Source organism: Cygnus atratus, chromosome 8 (assembly GCF_013377495.2).
Source record: "Cygnus atratus isolate AKBS03 ecotype Queensland, Australia chromosome 8, CAtr_DNAZoo_HiC_assembly, whole genome shotgun sequence".
In the NCBI taxonomy this organism is placed as follows: Eukaryota; Metazoa; Chordata; class Aves; order Anseriformes; family Anatidae; genus Cygnus; species Cygnus atratus.
Window position 1 is genome coordinate 12,775,049 of NC_066369.1, and position 20,482 is coordinate 12,795,530.

Here is a 20,482-nt window from a genome sequence, read left to right on the forward strand (position 1 = left end):
ATAAAACGTCGGGTTCGCAGAATGGAGGGGAAAGAAACCACATCTCTGTCACAGGCACTTCAAGCCTAAGGTTCTTGTTTTCCTTTTATTTTTTTCTCCTCCCAAAAGGCCATCCAAAAACTGTCTCCTGTAGAAAAAAAAATCAATTTGCAGTGTTCAAATATTCTTAATAAAGAGAAATATACCAGTATGTTCCTTAAGTGTAAATAAATGTAAATAAAAACCTGCAAATTATTTTTGCAAGTTTATTTTAAAAGTTTAGCCAGCTATTAAATTTCTACACCCATTTCTAAATTAAAGTTATGGATTTGGTTTTGTATATAAACAACCACACAATGACAATGCACCAGCTGAGGCATTCCTTACAGGTTTTAATTATAAAATATGTTAGAAATACAAATATATATACACACATAATGTTCAATACACATTTGTGTATTGTGTATACAAATCTGTAGACAACACCTAATTTTTTTGTAACCAATCATTTCAGTGAAAATACCGTATTTTACATACTCAACAGAAATGCACAATAAAACCATCTTAATTATCATGTGGAAATAAAAAACAGGATCCTAGACCTCTGTGAAGCACAGTAATCAAGTCAAAATATCTAATTTACATTACTTTGAATTATTTTCCCCCTGAGAAATTTTAGAAAATCCAGCCTGCTGTAGAAGTTACCAAAATATTCAGAAATACCTGGAGACATGCTACCATTACCCCGCTGTAAGGCCGCAATGCTAAATGAATAATGGTACTGAACAGAAAAGCAACTCAATTCAGCATAACGTCTTTTAAATAAAATATGTGAGTTGTTTATATTTATTGGTTTCTATCTTAACAAGAAATATTTATAATACAAGGTGCTATGTCCCTAAATAAAAATGAATATTATTAAAATTAACTAAACAGTAGCTCGTACTAAAAGTCAATCTTTAGAGTAGGATTCTCAGACAAAGCCCTCGCTGATTTTTTCTTCCAAAAGGAAAATGAGAGCATTAGCTTACCAAACGCATGGACAGCCACAGCAGATCGCTGCCCAGCACGCAATCCCCACCAAGGTGCGCGTCTTAGGGTGTGCATGACTGACGCGGGCTAACCAGAACCATCAGCTGTGCTCTAATGAACAGTGCCACCGCTGAACTCAGCTCCGCACCCTGAAAGCACGGAGGTTTAAGAAGGGCTAGTCACTGCCAAAAGTGTACCTTCGGGACTCGGCCATGACTACTCGGTAACTCCTCTGGCAGCTCACACAGTTACATCCTGCAGTAGGAAACCTGCCGTATAGAAGCTTTGCAAAGGAAAGACTATAAAGAGATAATGTAGCAAGTATTCTCACAATGTATTTACCTGCAAGAAAAAGAGAACATCAGGGATTGGTCATAAATAAGCTCCTCAAAACTGGTTCTTTACATTGAAGGGATTACCACCACGTGAGCTTTACAGCAAGTACCGAGAAAGGGCTTTGCTGTCCATTGCCTCCACATCTGCTCTATTCCTCACCCAGGTCACCACCTCACTACACCTCACTCCTCAGCCCAACAGCAACGAGGAAATCTTGCTCAGCCACTTAGCAAACAGCCTTCGGGATCTGTTCTTAGATTCAGACACTGACTGAAATTCTATTGTGAGAATTTGCTGGTTCTTAAAAAACACCTCTTTTTTCTTCTGCCTCTTCTTTCCTACTCAGGAATCACATGAGAGACACTGAAAAGAAGCTGAACCATGAAGTCACAGAGTTATCAACCACCACGAGGAACAGGCTTCACTGTATAAGAGTTTGCCAGCATCCGAATGTAAAACAAACGATCACGTTTGAAAGGCAAACGTCCAGGCTGCAATTTTACCATTAACTACAGGGTTTATTGAGCACGGTTTTGCATGGAAACTTACCTCCTCTCAAATACGTTACACCAGAAATCAATTCTGAATTCCCAGCCATGCTACAAATCGTATTTCGAGACTGAATGAATGCCAGAGATCTACTCAGACCCCCAAAGCTACGCTATGATTGACATACCTAGCCTATAACAGTACCAAGATAAACCTGCGGTTAAGTCAACATCAACACAAACCGAAACACTTACACCCATTCAGAAGTCAGAGGCAATGTCAAGCACGCACAGAGAGTTTAAAACATGCAAGAACTTTCTTTTCAAACTGTCTGCACAGACTACAGCTCACCGACTTCCAGAACAACTTTATTTGTCCTTGAATAGCTAAGACATAAACACAAGAACAACATGTGAGGGGTTGAATAAATGCATGAAACAAATTATCCCCTCCACACAGTTAACACGGTACAATTTCAAAGTTTTATTCCAGTGATTTCTAAAATAGATTTATGCAGTGACAAAGAGACATAAAATGAGCTCCAATTGAAAGTACTTGTGTACGGATTGCATTGAGTATTAATTCAACCAGCCTGCTGCTAAGTATAAACAACTTTTTATTTACAATGCACAAAAGGGAAGGGCACACACTGAAGCTGTAAATTTATACCTGGAATTAATTATTTTTAGTTGTGGCAAAAATGAAGGTGTGGTTCATTTTTTCAAATTGCTTTGCCTCCTTGGCACCAGAATACACGCTGCCCTCTGCTTTTCAGACAGGACATGGAAAAGGTTGACACGCTTGGTGCCTGTTTTGCCCCAGTTTTCGCTTGTAGGGCCTGCACTGAAGCCTCCCACACCCCTGCGCCTGGTAGCACAGTCTGCTGGAATAAAGAATGACCTCCAAAAGAAGAAGATGGAGTTTGGAAGCACTTGAGGAAGACGGAAGCACACAACTCTGTATGCTTCCAAGTGGAATGCAACTAGGAGCCCAGAAGGAGCCGGCCAATGTCACAGAGACCACACTCTACAAGTTGGCTGTAAGCCCGGGGAAGGTTCCGTATGACTGGAAGAAAAGCAAACATCACATCCAAATTCAAGAGGGGTGGAGGAGGAGGACCTGGGTAGCTACAGACCAGCCTAAGTCCATGAGAGGACGATGGAGCAAACCCTCCCAGAAGCCATCCCCACGCCCCAGATGGACAAGAAGGTGACTGGGAACAGCTAGCGTGGATTTACTAAGGACAGCTGATCAACACAACAGCTTGCTGCAAGATGGCCAGCTTAGGGGACAACGGAAGAGCACTGGACACAGAAGGCAATCGACACCGTCTCTCATGGTATCCTCAGAGCCAGGTTGGTGAGGCAGGCACTGGGTAAACAAGCAATATGGTTTTCAGGAAATGGAAAGGACATGGACATGCTCCTTTCAGAAGGACACGGACAAGCTAGAGAAATGTGCTGGCAGAAGCCTCATGAAGTTCAGAGACAAGTGCAAAGTCCTGGATCCGAGACAGAATAAGCCCATGTAACAACACAGGCTGGACACTAACCAAATAAAAAGCAGCTTTGGAAGAAAAGAACCTGGAGGTTCCCCGTAGGAAAAAAACCTGCAAGGAACCAGCAGTGTGGCCTCGCAGCGCAGAAGGCCGAGCCCAGCAGCCCGCAGGTCCAAGGAGAGCTCCGTCCCCTGAAGAGGGCTTGTGAGACTGCGCTGGAGCACTGCATCCAGTGCTGGGCCCCCCAGCACAAGACAGACACTGACACACTGGAGCAAGTCCTACGGATGCCACCAAGCTGGCCAGAGGGCAGGGGCACATGCCATATAACAAGAGGCTGGGGTTGCTGAGTTTGCACAGCCTGGAAAAGAAGCTCAGAAGAATCTTTATTGCTGACAACTATCTAATGGAAGGGTACAGAAAATACAGAGCTGGACTCTTCTGGATGGAGCACAGCGACAGGACACGAGGCAACAAACACAAGCTGGAAATTAATTCCGTTTAGTTTATAGGGGGAAAAAAATCCCCGTGAGGACAGTCAAACGTGGAGACAGGTTATCCAGAAAGGCAGTAAGGGCCAGAGCAACCTTATCTACATTGGTTTTGCTTAAATTTAAGCAGGCAGCTGGATTAGATGACCTCCAGAAGCCCCCTTCTGACGTAAACGATACTATTTCATGAATTTACCATTCCATCAACCTGTTGTTTTATTTGATAAACTTCCATTCAGCAATTCTTGAAACAAGTTTATTACTTCCTAGTGACGTATTTAAGAATTTCAGCTGTCCTGTACATATAGGAAGCATGCATCTGATGTAGTACGCATGAATGTAAACATTCCTCGGCCACTTGCCCTTAGAACTTTTTTCCATTTTACCACTGTGCTTACCCCATAACTCACACAGAAACCTGTTTCCAGTGCCAGAATAATTTTGCACTTTTAAGCTCATTTGACCTAGAAAGAAAACACACCTTCTTTAGTACTCTGATTCAAGCCTCAGGGATGACAAGACCAGGAAAGCAGAGGGCTGTGACCCATCTCGCTTTGTGGCAGCAACTTTAATTTTTCTTCGGTCTGCTTAAAAACATCAGGAAGACCTCTGTCCCTGCTGCTCTTTCCAAAGAACAGGAAACCCCTCCGCAAAGCAAAAATATAACTGAGGTGTTCCACAATGGCCTTACTCATCTTTCAGAGTAATCTATTTAACTAAGCAGGTTTTAGAAACTGATTTATTTAGGTATCACTTATAAGCAGTCACACACACACACTCTCCAAACAAACTGCTTTCTCAGCTTCACAAAGTGCCCTCCTGAAACACTTCTGGGATCAAAATTAAGTAAACACCTTAAAATCCATGGAGGTATTTTTCCATACTTTGTAACACAAGTTTTGTTTCTTTTTAAAGTTAAGAACACAAGAAAAGGTGAATAAATCAATTTCAATCTCTTTTCAAAAAGGTCAAGCTTCACCTCTGAACCAGGATTCTATCAAAGCAAAGAGAATCCCTTAAGTGATCCAGGTTACAATAATGGCTCCTTTAACAGCTGCACCATTATAACAAAGTAAGATTGAGGCTGGAACAAGCTGTCAAAAATATTTAAAAAATAAAATAAATTTTAGTCTTATGAAAATATACTTTAAAACATCTTAGTCTTCTTTAAAAGAACACTTCTACAAAGCTTAATGTTAATATTTGAAATGTACGGTTCAATTTTCACTTAGGTCAAAATTAAAATTCATGGAGAGAAAAAGCAATTACAGGAAAGATTGGTATAGCCAGTAGCCAGAAGGGAAAAAAAGGTTCAGTGTTGCAATTTGGCACATTTTTGCATCCACTTGTATCAGAGTGCTGCTACACCAAAATTAAGAGCGCTGATATGGTGTATCAGTCCATTGGGTACATAAAATGGATATAATCTAATGACAAATTAATTCAAACTGGAAATCAGAAGGTTTGCAATTACTGAAGTCAGTCAAGTTTGAAATAACCTTCTGGTTATAACAGAAACAATAAAAATATATGGCTGATTATTTTTAAATTTGAGCTGACTAACCATACAAACACCCCTGTCTAACAATGCCCAGATCGTTCTTCACAATTAATGAATCAATGGCAGGTTTAGCGAGAAGAAAGGGTATGCAAAGGAGAGAGCAAGCTGCTACTGGGGACAAGAAGAATTAAAATACAGAAACAGAGGTGGCTCTGCTGCTGAGGAAAAAAAAAAAAACACAAATGACACCAGGGTTTCACAACTAAGGCATGCCAGCACATGGGAGCTCCTACACCCTTAGTATCATCTGCTACCTTCAACACAAGCACCATATACCAAACATACACTCAGGGTAGCTTCTGTTAGCAGCAGTGCCTTCTTAGATTAACTTACCAGCCATAAAAGCATGACCCAGATACCCATCACAGGCTGCGACTGTAGCAGGACCACAACTGTTCCCTCCTCCCTACCAAAACACACTTCTTCCTCCTTCAGCTTGAGACATCGTCCATAAGACCAGGCAAGTGAACTAGTTCAGGAAGTTGTTCTAACCAAAAAGTAACTTGGGAAGGGAAAAAAAAGAAATTAAGAAGTACTACTTTTTGCCGAGATTAGTTCTCTTGACTAACTCACTTCCTGGTTGCGTGAGTCCCATTGGTGACACAGGGAAGGAGTAGCCACAACTCCGATTGTCTTCACTTGCCCTGGAGAACACACCAGCAACTTGGTTTCCCCCAAAAGCCACATTATGGCCTGGATGTTTTTGAAATTCTACTACTAACATCACCAAACCTTAATCATTGTTCAAAGGACTGAATGCTATTTTTAACCAAGCAATACTGCACTTCGCTGTAACTATCTTAAAGAGAACGTTGCAGAGTACTGCAAAAAAACACATTCTGATTTAGCTTCAGTTCCTACAGCAGCGAGTCAGTTTGTGCTTCCTGCGTGTAACTGCAGCAGTAGTCCCTTCAAGCTTAGGCTGCCAACTAACCTCGTAAGTAGCACCATCAATACCACATAGCCCACATAAACAAACAGCATTGCCTGCAGTGCTACCTAGACACATGCAGAGCTTGCAGAATCGACCCCATACCCCCCATAAATCTTCAGAAGACACGGCACATAATGACTTATGGCAGTCACTCGGGATCTTCACCTGCACCAGGGAGGCTCAGTCAAACGAAGCTGCGCTACCTGCCCGAGCGTACAGGGAGACGGCGTCACCGAGAAGTCACTTTGGAGACAGAAAAGACAGAACTCTGCAGAAGGGCAGCTATCTGAAAAGTCACCAACAAGATCGTGAGAGTAGGGCCTGGCCAAGAAAAAGATAAGCAATGCTTACCTAAGCAGGCTATTTCTTATTTCTTGCCGAACCCGTTACTGTCTTCAAAAAACATAACACTGACATTTTACATCTCTTTTTCCACCCTCTCACAGAAAAGAATGGATGCACGCTTGCACGCAGGTACGAGATGCAGTAAGTTATTTACTCAAGGCAATCAAAACCAAGCAGTCTTAACAGAGCTCGCAGGGTGACAGCAGGACCAAAGTACACGCCACACTTCACAAACTTACAAACAGGCAGAGCTGCCGAGTCCAGCTCATTCAGAGTGCCATACCCACTTCAGATGCTCTCAGCTGCTTTTCAAGTACTTTATCTAAAGACAGGGATTTTTGTACCGAGCCACGACTAGGGAGGGCCTAACTGTGGAAGGGGGCTGGTGAGAAGTAGAAGAAGGAGGAAGAAAAAAAAACACAGAAAGGTGGGTGAACCCGAGCGACGCAGACGACGCGGATTTAGGCCAGCAGCTCGCTGGCTCCAGGGAAGTGACTTCACTTTTCCTACGCGGGAGCAGGAAGGGAGAGGAGCGCTCCCGTGCCCCGGCACCAAACCAACTTTCTCTCCCGGCGCCCCGCTGCCCCCCTCCAGCCTCCTCCTTCCCCCGCGGCCGCGAGGGGCCGGGGCAGCGGCCGGCGGCTCGGGGGCAGCCCCGCCGGGCCGGGAGGGGCAGCGCCGAGCCGCGGGACGGCCGCCCGCCCCCCGCCGGTTCTCCTCGGGGAGCCCTCCTCAGGGAGCCGCCCCCGCCCCGAGCCCCGCGGCGGCGTCGCCCCCCGCTTACCGCCCTGCGGCCCGTCCCAGCCCGCCTCCGCCGCCGCCTCTCGTCGCAGGGCAGCGGCAGGCCGGGCCGGCGGGGCTCGGCGGGGCTCGGCGGGGCTCAGCGGGCCGCGCGGCCGCCTCAGCGCCGAGCCAGGGCCGTCCACGTTCCGGCAGCGGCGCTTCCTTCCCCTCCCCTCCCCGCTCTCCCCTCCCCTTCCCTCCCGTCCCCTCCCCGCAGCCGAGCCGTTACCCGCCGCCGCCCCCTCGGCGCCTCAGCGGGCCGGGTGCCCGCTGAGGGCAGCGCGTCCCTCACCTCAGCCGACGGCGGGAGGAACAGCATTTTGGACGCGGATCGTCTGATTGGGAAAACGTCGCCCTTCGGCCCTCGGGAAATGCTCGCAGAGAGGCTGCCTGCTGAGCGCGTACAAATTCTGGTGACTGCAGCTACGGAATGACAGCGACCGACAGATCGTGCTGCGTAGGATAAGCAAACTTTTCTGATGGCGGATCCCAGCTGTAGATTGTTTATCAGCAGTGTTTTTGTAGGGCTAAATAAATATTTAATATTTAAACGGTAAATAGATGTGTATGTTTAAGTAAATATCTGCATTGTTTATGTGTAAATAATGAAAGGTTGTCCCGTTGCTTTCTTTTCTTTTGCCTTTTGTGTGAAACAAATTGCATTTAAATTAACCCCACAGTTTATGCAGCTCACCTGCACTCTTTCCATGTCAGACAGGGATCCTTGGAGCCTTGAGGAACATCAGGCCCCAGCACTAAATAACCGTGTCAGTGCCACCGACAGCGGGCCCTGCCCCGACCTGGGACAGACAGACTGCCCTGCAGGCACCGGGTGTATGCGGATGTCTTGTCGCTGGACAGCCGGGACGGACGGACGGACGGACAGCCGGACAGCAGGGCAGCGGGCAGCTCGTGTCCCAGCACTCACAGGCTGGCTGCAGCACGTCCTGCTTCTGCTGCCAGGAACGGGGAGAAAGGCCGAAGCACAAACACTTGCAGCAGCAGTAACACTGAAGTGCGATTTTTAAATCTCTTTTTAAATCACTTTAAGAGTGCAGCTACTTAAAGTTGATATATCCAAGCATTTAACTCTCATTAACGTTCATTCAGATGCTGTAAGAAAAGCAGACAAATTTTGAATATGCAAAAAGGCCCAGACCTGGCTTATTTGTTACACAGCCGTTTTGCATTGCGGTGCCGCAGCAAACTGGTCTCAAGGCTGGCAAAGCAAGCAGACGGGCGAGCATTCCCATAGAACTATTTGGCCTGCTGTATGCAGGACTATTTTATTTGGTCAGTCGTGTGCATTGTCAGTGTTTCTCTGTTGGTGTTACTATTATGCACTATTAGAGCTATCTGTCCTAGTTGTCTGCAGCTGGTGTAAAATAATCTTCAGATTGTTTTTATCGCACCACAGGCTTCAGATAAACCATAACAGTGTGCAGAATTAACAAAGATTAAGAGGGAAGAATATTAGAGGAGAGGAACAAGATGAAAATATTTAACTGTCATTATCCTCAGATGCGACACACTTCTGTGAGAATATGGGTAAAAAACATGAAGAACTGAAAGCCATGTTTATAATATTAATAAGCGTTAAAAAAATCAACAAGAACATGTCAAAAATAAATCATGGGATCTTGGCTTCAGCGAGGATTCCCATGCTATATCATCTACCTTTCTCATAAGAAGGCTAGAGGAATGTGGGCTATGTGAAACTTACATGAAATGGTTACAAAATGGCACTCAGAAGTAACTCCAAGTGATTCACATTCAAAACCAAAAGTTTGTAGCAAGTGAGATTTCCAAATATTTATGTCCTGAATCCCAAAGTGCCTAATTTTACTTGGTGCAATATGACAGAGAATATTTTTATTATCTTTGTGAAGGATATCCTGTTCAGGTGAGAGCTGCAAGTATTTTGGAAGACAGAACTGAACAAATCATGACAAGTTGAAACAAAGTTCTAAAGTAAATAGGATGTAATTCCATGAAGCAAGAAACTTAAGTAAAGCTGGGAATAACTGACTGCAAAACTGTAAGCTGGAGACAAACTGGCTAAGCAGTTACTTTACAAAAAGAAGTCTTGGTTCAGAGCAGTTCACAAAAGAAAATGAGTCAACAGTGATTCAGTGTTGTAAAAAAAATGTGACGACTTTACTGGAATGTAGAAAAAGACTGTCAAGCACAAGAAAAGTGAAGTAATGTTTCCACTCCACTGAGCTCAAAAAGGCTTTTGGTGAAGAAAACTTCTCTGTTTTGGGCACCTCCTTCAATCAGGGAGAGTTCTGCGGAGAATGTGATAAGCTACCAGAAGTCTGGAAAACCCAAGCGTGACTGAAAGAAGTTCAGATAGATACCTGAAAAGCCAGCAAAGACAGCCTGGGCAATCTGAGAATTTGAAATGAAGAAAGCAGTTTGTTTATGAGAAAAGTGAATACAAACACCAGCCCAACTGTTTAGTAATGGAAATAACTTTTTGCTGCATAATAAATTCTCAAGCTAAAGCACTGATTATCACGAGCCTTTCTTTCTTAGTGTACTCAAATCCTCATACCTGTAATGTCCTGGGAGGTGTGAGAAATATCCTGAAGATATAGAGCATCCACATGCTGAAAAGAAAATCCTTTATTTTAAAATCCACTGAAGTAAAAAAAAAAAATCTATGCCAGGCCTCTCCTGTATTATCCACTATGGGGAGCTGAAGGCTAATATTGCTGGACAGATGGCGATTAAGGAATCCAGTTGCATTCTAAATTAGAGCTATAAAGCCCATGTGTGTTAATTTTCACAACCTGAATGCTGCAAAGCTCACATGTAAGTATTTGTTTTGATAGGAATGCCATTTAACCTTCTCTGAAGGATAATGGAAAGCCAAAGCCAAGGTCATCCAGCATTTGCCCAGAAGGGGCATCGCCAGCACCCACTCCTTCTGCCACTGCTAGAGACTTGTCTGAATCAGAAACCAGGGCACTGTGAGGGACTGCCTGAAATGTCTGAAAATAGGCTCGAGGAAGGATTTCTATTCAGGAGGTAATCTACCTTATCCACATAAATAATTGGAGGAAATTACATAGTTTGGAACAAAACCAACAATTCTGGGGGCAGGTATGCTGGAAAAATATATTCTATTTTCAGATATACCTGTGTGTAACTTGTATGGACAGAATGGTTCCAGAAACTTTTTGTCTTTGTATGTATTTTTGTATATTGTTTTAAACCAGAATTTCAAAAATAAAAATAAAACTTTAAAGAGTGTTTGTAACTGATCCCACCATGCTGTTTTTCCCATACGGCTAAGACACTAGCATCATCACAGGGACATTGCCTCAGGTCTTTACAGTACCTTTGAGCACACTAGCCTAATATATTGATTTTACTGCTGGAGTACGCTTTAGAACTCAGAAAATGGAGTGACTTCTTATACGTTTAGAACGGCATGGGAAATAGTTAGGAATAGCTTATGAAGTGGCTTTTCTCTAGGGAGATTTGATACCCTTAAAATCATAGGGCTGGTGCCAAACATCACATGCCAGAGATAAAACCGAGTCAAATCCTCTTCAACAAGTAATTAATTAATACTTGAATTTTATGGGAAATATTTCACAGTTTAAATACTTGTTGAGACTTTCTAGATACAAGATGTGTTAAAGATGTCCAACACATTGTCTAATTCTAATTAAATGTGATACAGCCCTAAATAAACACATTGTTGAATTCTGTCCACATAACCAAGAACAGAATATAGATTATTTGTTTTATAATGTGATTGTTGGTTTTCTATATTTGGTAGTTCAATAGTACAGAAGTGAGTTTACAAGTTATTTTTGACAGAACAAATCAATATGAATCTGACAGCAGTTGGAACTTAATAAGTAGCTTATTTTCAGCAGTAATTAGGTGGGAGTTAGTGGGTTAGCACTTTTAAGATGAAGATGTGGCCTTTGAACAGTTACAGCTGTAGGCTGAATCCACAAACTTCACCTGTCTCAAAAAACAGTGTTACTCTATTTTACAGAGAATAAATTGATATACATTGCTTTTAATTACAAGTGTAAAACTATTTTCATGAAATTCAGAACATTAAAAAAGAGCAGCAACCCTTTTGTTAACTACACACTTTTTAGAGCTGTGATCTGTAGCTTGCGAGACATACCCCAAGACATCCACATAACACCATGAACCTAAAAATCTTTTTGCTAACTGTCAACATGTCCCGTGCCTGGCTGATGAGAAACAATGTTCCTGTCTCTCACCAGGCTCAGCAGAAGACTTTTCTAGCTGCAAGGTTCCTGATATGAGTAAGGTTTCATAGAATCATTAAGGTTGGAAAAGACCTCCAAGATCATCTGGTCCAACCATCACTTTTAATTTTTTTCAAATAATTTTTTACTGTCTCTCAGCCAATTGTAACAGTGTATGACCTTATACAGGATTGCCAGCACGAGGTCACTGTGCTAGTCCTTTCTGTGGGTTAGGAAAGAGTGACTGGGCTGTTAGTGGCCTTCCTGGGGCTGGTCTGTAACACCTGAATCAAGTGTCAGGTTCCAAACGACCTTGCTAAACGGTGGGGCTCTGCTAAATAACTGGTCAGTAGAATGAAGACCCGTTTTTTGGGGTGGGAGATGGAATAGAATACATAACGAAGCTGCCTCCTTCTGAGAAACGTAGGTTTGATAATGTAATTAGTATCAAGCTCAGATTTGGTAGAAGTGTTTAAAAAAAAGGCTATTTTAACACTTATCTAGGAATACTAGGATATTTTAACAAGTATCTAGGAATAGAATTTTTACATGAAATGGAGCATTTTTACATGAAATGGAGCTGGAAAAACAGGTCACTTTCCTGCAAAAACTGATAAGGATTATATCCGTTTTCGGAAGACCCACGAAGATAATGCCATGTCATATAAGCTGTCACTTCACTGTGCATGTAATATAAATCCACTTGACAGTAGTATGTTTTACAGAAGTCTCATCATCATGACATTTCATGCTTACATTAAATGCTGCTGAGTTAGAAGATCGCTATCTTGTTTAAGAAACAAAGTAAGTGCAAAGATGTGTGATAGGAAATGCTATCACCACATCACCAAGTGCTTTGCTGTTGATATATATGCACACAAAGAATATCCACAAATATTCATATTACATAAACATACACCCATACCCACACGAACACTGTGTGTATTACACACATTCTCTGATCTAAATATCTGTAACTGTTGCTACATCTATATACTCTTCTGCCTTTAAAGCCAAGGGTCTTATTTCCATAAATCCCCATCTGTTGACCTCATTCAAAAATGCAAGACATGGCAAAAAGTTGCTGTAAAAATGTGCTTCTGAATCTTAACATCAGAAAAGCTGATATAACTTCAGGCCCGTCTGTGGTAAACTGCAATTGGTAGGTTCCATTACTGATGCCCTGCAGAGGTGTAAGGACTAAGACAAAATGTCAGTCTTAATGGGGTACAAAATGACAGGGGGCAAAAAAGCTTCTGTATTGTCAGTGTGTCTCTGCTCAACAGCATATGTATCTAGTATGAGAATCCCTGACCTCCAAAGCAATCCCTTCATCTGAAAAGTTCAGAAGAATAAGAAAATTAAGTATTTTCTGGGGAAAATATCCATCAATTGGTTGCTAACAAGATCTGATACCTAAACAGACAGCTGAGCAACAATGGCTATAGGATACAAGATTAACAGAGTCCATATTTCCTTCAGGTTGCAGAGAAAAAATGAAAAATGCAGAGCAACCCAGCAGTTATAGTCTCAGGAAGTAGTAGATTCCTGTGACAGAACTTCCAAACACTTGAGAAGCAATAATTTATTATGCTATGCTGCAGCTCAGTATTTGATAATAATATGGTTTGAAATTACGGTTTATTTCTCAATGTTTTTTGTTGTTTGGTTGCTTTTTGTTTGTTTGGGTTTGTTGTTTCTTTTTTCTTTTAGCAGCTAAATTTAAAGGTAGATTGAGGGTCAGATTTTTAGAATTTTTATGTTGCATTCCAATGATTCTCCTTTAGATCTGTGAGCTTGAGAAGTACAATACAAAGCAAGTTCATTGCCTCCTGACACTTGTGAGTTGTGGCTGTTAGATCTGATAAATCAGTGAATAGATGTATGTACGCTCTCATCTGCTTTTCAATGTTTGACTCACCTATGTGGAATAGAAACAGTTTTATCTTGTCTCTTTAATACACATATAAGTGTATATATGCATGTGTGTTTCCTGTGGAAGAAAATCTAAGGAGAGGGGCTTTTTTTGTGTATGAAAAAGAGGACACTCCTTTTTTTTTATTGCAAAGCATTATGTGCTAATGGAAACATTGATAAGAAAAGCTGCCGCTTAGGTGAGACAGTGATAAACTGCAGCATAAACAACCTTTCTATATCAAACTGCTGAAATGAAGTTCAACTACAGCCAAGTTACAAAGACTGCAATGACAACAAGATGAGTCTCTCCTTCTTTCTTACTCCTGATTTCCAAGCAGAGCCACTGGAACACCAGAAGTATTGGAGACAACTAGACTTGAGATACTGTGGCCTTATGTATGAGAATAAGAAACATACCTAACAGGCCAGAAAGAACGCTTCTCAAAATATTTTGGCTTTGTTAACAGGCTAAAACTTTTACCCATGCTGTAGCCTTCTGTGTACCTCAATGAGTACGAAATTAGTTCTCATTTATCTCCAAGAAACTGATGTCACTCATACTAAAATTATTTGAATGTCTTAAAAATGTATATACAAGCCACATCTGTAATCACATTTGCAGATTATTTTCTGATACTTGCACTGTTGTTTTTTTTTTTTCTCATTTGGTTGTGGTTTTTTTTTGTTTTGCTTCGTTTCATAGCAATTATATCAGTAGTTTACTCGCCAAACCACAAAGACTATTTCTTCCTATCCAGTGATGTGAGCTAATTCCACTATTTAGTTACTATTGTTGAATCAACTCACGGATTCGCTTTGGTGAATTTATTTTTTCTTCTTCTGTAAATGCCTCCTCCTTCACCTGCTGGAATTAAAGAAGAGTAGACAGCATCACTTGACACATCAGATTACTAACAATAAAAACAAATCATGCTTATGTGTTTCCTGCTCAAATTGAACTCCTAGGATGCTATGTAACAGCGTTTTACCAGTAATGAGAGAAAGAATAAAATGAAAATATTCTGTTGAAAATAAATTTAAAAGCAGGGGAGGAAATTTGTAGCAAAGAAGTAGGGTTTTGTGTGTGATAGAATTTGCTTGTGAAAGTAGATGCGATATGTAGACTCTGGTAAAAGAATTAAGGAAATAACCATACAGCTACAATCTCACAAAAAAACAATTTCAGCCTACCTAAAAAAAATTGACATGTTCCTTCTGAAAAAAAATATTATTGTAAACTGCTTATCAAGCATGTGCTTCAGCTACATGTTATTAAATTTATAGGCCTCTTTTCAAGAAACAGTGAGGGATGATATATTATTTCCCTCTGCAATTAACTGAAAAAAACATACTCTTAAAAAAGTGCTAGAATTGAGATCTGAAAAAGTAGAAGCTACTAGATATCCACAGTAGTTAAATGATAATAATAATCCAAACTTATGTATTCATTCATGTGTTAAGATTAGCTAAAGCTTGTTTCGTCCTTTACTTTTATTTTCCTACAACAACTGATAGTCATGTTTGCTGGAAGATGCACTGGCGAAGTCCTGTATCAGATGTTCTTAAAGCAAACCAGTACAAAACTTGAGTCTTTACATGTGACAAAAAGCAAGGAGAACTCCTGGAATAGTCAGCACGTTTTCTTTTACTGCAAAAGTGTCATGCAACCACAGAGATTTAAGACAGTCCCACTTTTTACTTGTACTCTAACTTGGAAATTTGGTTGGAAAAATTACTCAGACAGCAGTTTAGTCATAATGCAATTACTGTAATTTGCATAGGTGTGGAGGATGTAGTGAGATCTAGTGGTTGGAACAGGAGACCAGACCGTGAGATCTGGGTTTTATTCCACATCTTGCCACTGCTTGTGATGTGAACCTGAACAGTTGCTTAACCTCTACACTTCAGCTTCCCCTTCAAAGTGAGAGTAAGGCTGTGGTTTTACATGCAGCTAAACAAACATATTGACTTGCTGTAGAAAAACCGTGCTAACTGTATCATCCTACTCGTCTTTCATTTTCCCCCCAGTTTTACAGAACATGAGGAAGCTGCCAGAAAGGAACAAAAATAATGTGGCTACTTTAGGTGGTTCTTGGTTTTATACACGAGATGGAATTCTTATAAAATGTTATTTTCTTAATTTTCATCATCACAACTCATGTTATTTTCCTAAACCCAGTGAAAGGCTGTTGTAAGCTGCAAAGCAACAACATTATGAAGGAAGAGAAGACAAATTTCAACAGAAGTACCAGGGGAGGAAGGAAAGGAAAGGCTTGTGCTTCTGCTTTTTGTTGAGACAGATAGAAAAGGAAGTAGATCAAGGAACTAAAATGTAAGATAAAGAGGTGGCAGCATATGGTACTTGGCACATAGGACTCCTGGCTCTCCCTGGGGGATTCAGAAGCCAAACAGATGGTTATTTCAGCAGAGGGCACCAGAACAACAAATACGTTGTAGTGCCTTTGACTTGTTCTGCCCAGTGAACATTAAATCTCTGATATCCCCACAGCCTCAGAGTGGGTCTGTGTTCTTGCCATGTTGTTACTTCTTATATTTTATAATGCTTCAAGGTGTTTTTTTTCCCTCATGCCTAGAAAGAAATGTTGCTGAATGACACTTGAAGTGGGATCAAAGCAAACAAGGCAATGGCATGTAAGCAAAAAGGCACTAAGGAGTACCATGAAAATCTGTGCCACTCACTACTAAGTCAGTATATAGGATCTCTCTATGTCAGTGGGACAGGGAGGCTAATGAGATGGTACAGTTAAGTGGAACCTCCTAATGAGAAATCATCAGAGGGAATTTTCTTACCTTCCTCGTTGTTCCTTGTTTTCCTTCATACTGGGAACGTTATTTTGTCATTCCCAGTAGTCTGAAAATGCAAATGTAAACTGCATTGATATACTGCAAATCTATTTTGCGTACCATCAAATAGCTGTAGAAAGTTTTACAAATTTTTAAACAAAACTGATAACAGTTGGTGAGTTACATACTATTATCTTGCTTGTGTAAATTGAATGATTGAGAGAGAAACATTCATGGAATTACTTTTAATCTTACACTTGTGCCTTTCACATCCCATTACATCATTAAGGTTTCTCTTGTATAAATGAAATCTAAACTTCATATGCTATGGTCTAGATACTGAGCATGTCCTTCCACAGTGGAAGATTTTATTTTGTTTTCATACTCTTTTTATTTTAAAATAAGCATATATAATTAGTTCTGAAAGTTGCATTTGAACTATATGGGCTTGGATGACATTCAACATATTCTTTAATGATAACATTGGGTGGTTACGCTTTGGTCTTCTGCTTCTGTGAGTGGAAATTTATAAAAGTGCAGGAATTCTAGGTTTTGTTAATGTGCATGGTCAAGCACAAAAAAGTGCTAAAGAGTTTCTTTTTTATTTTGTTTTACATCACAAATGCAATAATTTTGGATGTGTGAATTTTTTATTTCTACAGCAACGACATTTTTTAATGATTGCAGCCATTTGGGAAAATATTTAAATCTTGCCTTTCATTTTGATATCACTGGTTTCAAAATGAGAAATTTTCCATTATTATCAGCTTTAGTGGTCATGTAGATAACTGAAATAGCAAACTGAAACACTGCCAACGCATTAAAAGTCTCTCTTTTTATGAAGACAGCTATTGTATTACTGCATTGAAGTTTATATGGAAACAGTAATACAAAAATTGAATCATCAAAACGATACCATTTGACAGCTGCGCTGATATTTTAGCTTTTTCCTTTCAGTAATACAGTCTAATGGAGGGATACATTTCTAATGTATAATCTGAAGGTTACTAGGTTGTCCACAAATATAACATCCTAGAATTGTGCCTACATTAGCACCTCTTTGGTGAGGAAAAAAATGTCATGGAAAATTGACACGTTGTTCTAGAATCTAAACTAATTCCTGTGGATTTTTAAGGACAATAAAGAACAATTTGAATAATTAGAGATAAATGACAGCAGAATTAATAACAAGCTGCAAAGAGATATGAAAATAGTAATCCTAAAAGCAAATGTTTTGTGTTTCATATGTGAAAGCAGTGTATCATGAAGGAAGAAATGCGGGATAACTACAGAGGGTAGACGTTAAAATAATCCAGCTATCTAGTGAGATCAGTTCCTGAGAAAAAGAGGGAACAAGCTCATCTACAAATTTCTGAATGTTTTAAATCCAGAATTAAGAATAATCAGCTAGAAAAGTGTTAATCTAAAATGGGTTTTGAAATTTAGAGTATGCATGCATCTTTGCAATGTTCCTTAATAAGGCACATAGGTCATTCCAGATCCCACTTCTCTAAACAATGCAGTACTGTGGTAAACTGTGTTGTAATACTGAAAATCGTTGTTAGCAAGTAAATACTGGTAATAGAATTTACTAAGTGGTCATAGAATTAAATGCTAGGGCAAACATAAGCTACCTGAAAATGAAAACCTTTCAATAAATAGGAACCATATATAGGAACTGACTATAGGAAGTGGTAAGGTCTCCTGACTGGAGTATTAAAAACTCGACTGAAGAAAACACCAGGCTGATGTGCAGTGTACAACCACCTGATATACACTAGGAAGTAAGAGGATGTCCTGAGGCCTTGACCATTTATAGTTTCTGTAACTTTAAACAAAGGTTGCAGTGAACACCTACCATTTTAGTTCCTCGTGCTGGCTTCTGTGTCTGAACAGGATACTAATAACTTCAGTAAGGTTCACATTTCTACTGTAACATTTAGGAAAGCAGCCTGCAAAAGACAACAATTGCTGGTTCAAAATTTTCTGTGGTATATAAAGTTTTAAATTAGAGTAAAAAGATGAAGCAGATATTTAAACTGATCTAGGATAATATGCAGCAATATTGCTTCATGATTCATTCGGAAGAAGAAGGACTAATTAGATATGAATATGATGATTCAGATTTTTTTTAATAAACCATGCTGCAATTTGCCAATTGGTTATATGAAAGACTATACTTCAGGACAAAGATTCTTACATAATTTATATGGTCATTAGGAATAAGTGATCTTAATGTTTCATTTGGGCATTGTAGGAAGTATTCGTATGCTAACATAATGATAAAAAATGTAATAACCTACTAACCTGTGATCATCTCCAACTTCTGAATCTGGTAAACTTTGGTAGTCTTGATTAAATCATTTATGAAGATATTTAATTTTGTAACAATGGTACTAAAGATTCTGATGCTTGGAAACATCCCTTTAGATTTGTTTAAATTGTTTGTTAAGCTCTTTGACACAACAAGAGAACAGCCATAATGCTTAAGATTCACACTTCCATGTTAAACTGTCAAAGTTGCACTTCTTTTGTAATTCACACTAACTCATTATTGCTGAAGGAAGGGTCCAATTCACAAAGCTGTCTCAATTCTCTAGCCAACAGTGGAAAACAGGCCAAGGAACAGCTAATGGGTAATTTAGAGCACACAACTTAGAACCTAGGTTGCAATTTCATTTAGAATTGAGTCTGGCTAAGTTAAAGGTGGTCTTTGTAAAGATCTTAATCTTCTCTGTTCATAAGATCTCAAATGCCTGTGACTATGGCAAGAAAACCTTGTTTTCAGAAACTAAAGCTGTTCTTAATATTATTTTATTCGAGCACCAATCCTTGAAAAACGTTAACCTTAACTGTGTTGGTGAAAGTCTGTCATAGACAATTTCTTTCTTAAAAGTGACAGAATTAATGTTTAGCTACCATCACCACAATTCTTGTAAAATTAGTGTGAAAATCACAGCAGTCTGCAATCAATACAAAAGCCAGAAATGAGAGCTGAATATTAAATTCTACCATGTAAACTTTAGCCTTTGTCTAGGAATCTAGCTCTGCTATTTGTTTCCGGGTTTGTGTCTGCATGTCATGATCCAGCTTCCTTTTGCAGGTTGCTGTCTGAAGACCCTGGCTCTGGGCCTGGTTATTTCCGATCTGACATTGCATCATTTCAATGGTGTCTCAAGGTCATGCAGTCCTCTGCAGCTGCGATGTTGAACTGATAATGCAGCGCATGCTCCCTACAGTAGGGTAAAGTGTTTAGAAATGCAGTGATTCCACACGCGACATCCTGCACAGGCCTTCACTGGATGGGTTAACACATCAAAGCCCTTCATAAAAGAGGAATGAGAGGGAAAAAATATCAGGATATGATTACGTAACACCTTATAGAAGGGAGAAAGCGTAAAGTTAGCTATTAGTGTTTTTTATAGCACTGAATTTTCTTAAGTAACAAGGTGCAAGAGGAGCTGTATGAAACAAATCATGTGCCAAGCTCTGTCTCTGACTGATGTTACTTCACCTGGGTGCTGGTGCCACAGAGCCCACTACAGACAATTAGGCCTCCTGCTAGGCACAGACATAATAACATATTTGGGGAACAGGATGGGACCATTGAACCCAATTTTTGTTATCAAATTTATAAATACATTTGGCAAAATTCCTTAGTATCTTATATATCAGTTCATGTTTTCTTAAAATGAGAATCAAATTGATGCTACCTCGAAATATCCTGATGTTAGTTTCAAAACGCTTTGAGAACTAAATAGCAATCAGTATGTGCTAACTTAATGCAGCAAGTTGTCATGAATATATGGAAAAATCCTTCAAAACTTCATTTCAAAACTTCTCAAGTAGACAAAATGTAGAAGCATAGGTCCAGATACTGTGTGATGCAGTAGGGCTTGCTGGGTCCCCTTCACCTCGTATCTTTACATTTGTTGAGGATGATGATGAATCAAATGTATCCTGCAGCAACGAAAGCTAAGGAAGGACCTTCTTCAGCAGCAAGCCAAGCTCTGGGCCTTCCAGGGAGCCTGGTGAGCAAAGAAACGAGGCCTCTGAATTGCACGGACA

At 40.3% G+C, this 20,482-nt stretch overlaps 1 protein-coding gene and 1 long non-coding RNA gene across 11 annotated transcripts in view; one reads left to right on the top strand and one right to left on the bottom strand.

Moving 5' to 3' along the window:
* RABGAP1L (RAB GTPase activating protein 1 like) overlaps positions 1-7,884 on the bottom strand; it is a 248,469-nt gene extending 240,585 nt beyond the window's left edge. For 2 of the 10 annotated variants that reach the window (XM_035537610.2, XM_035537620.2), the window contains exon 1: positions 7,450-7,581. The gene's annotated coding sequence lies outside the window, so the exon portion shown is untranslated. Of the gene's footprint in view, positions 1-5,719; positions 5,953-6,485; positions 6,504-6,904; positions 7,098-7,449; positions 7,582-7,740 lie in introns of those variants that run through there. The other 8 variants (XM_035537612.2, XM_035537622.2, XM_035537617.2 and 5 more) reach the window with 7 other exon arrangements.
* Positions 7,856-9,958, top strand: LOC118243510 (uncharacterized). Its single transcript, XR_004777282.2, has 2 exons — positions 7,856-8,001; positions 8,163-9,958. It is a non-coding gene; the product is annotated as an uncharacterized LOC118243510 (long non-coding RNA).
* The last annotated feature ends 10,524 nt before the right edge of the window (positions 9,959-20,482 follow it).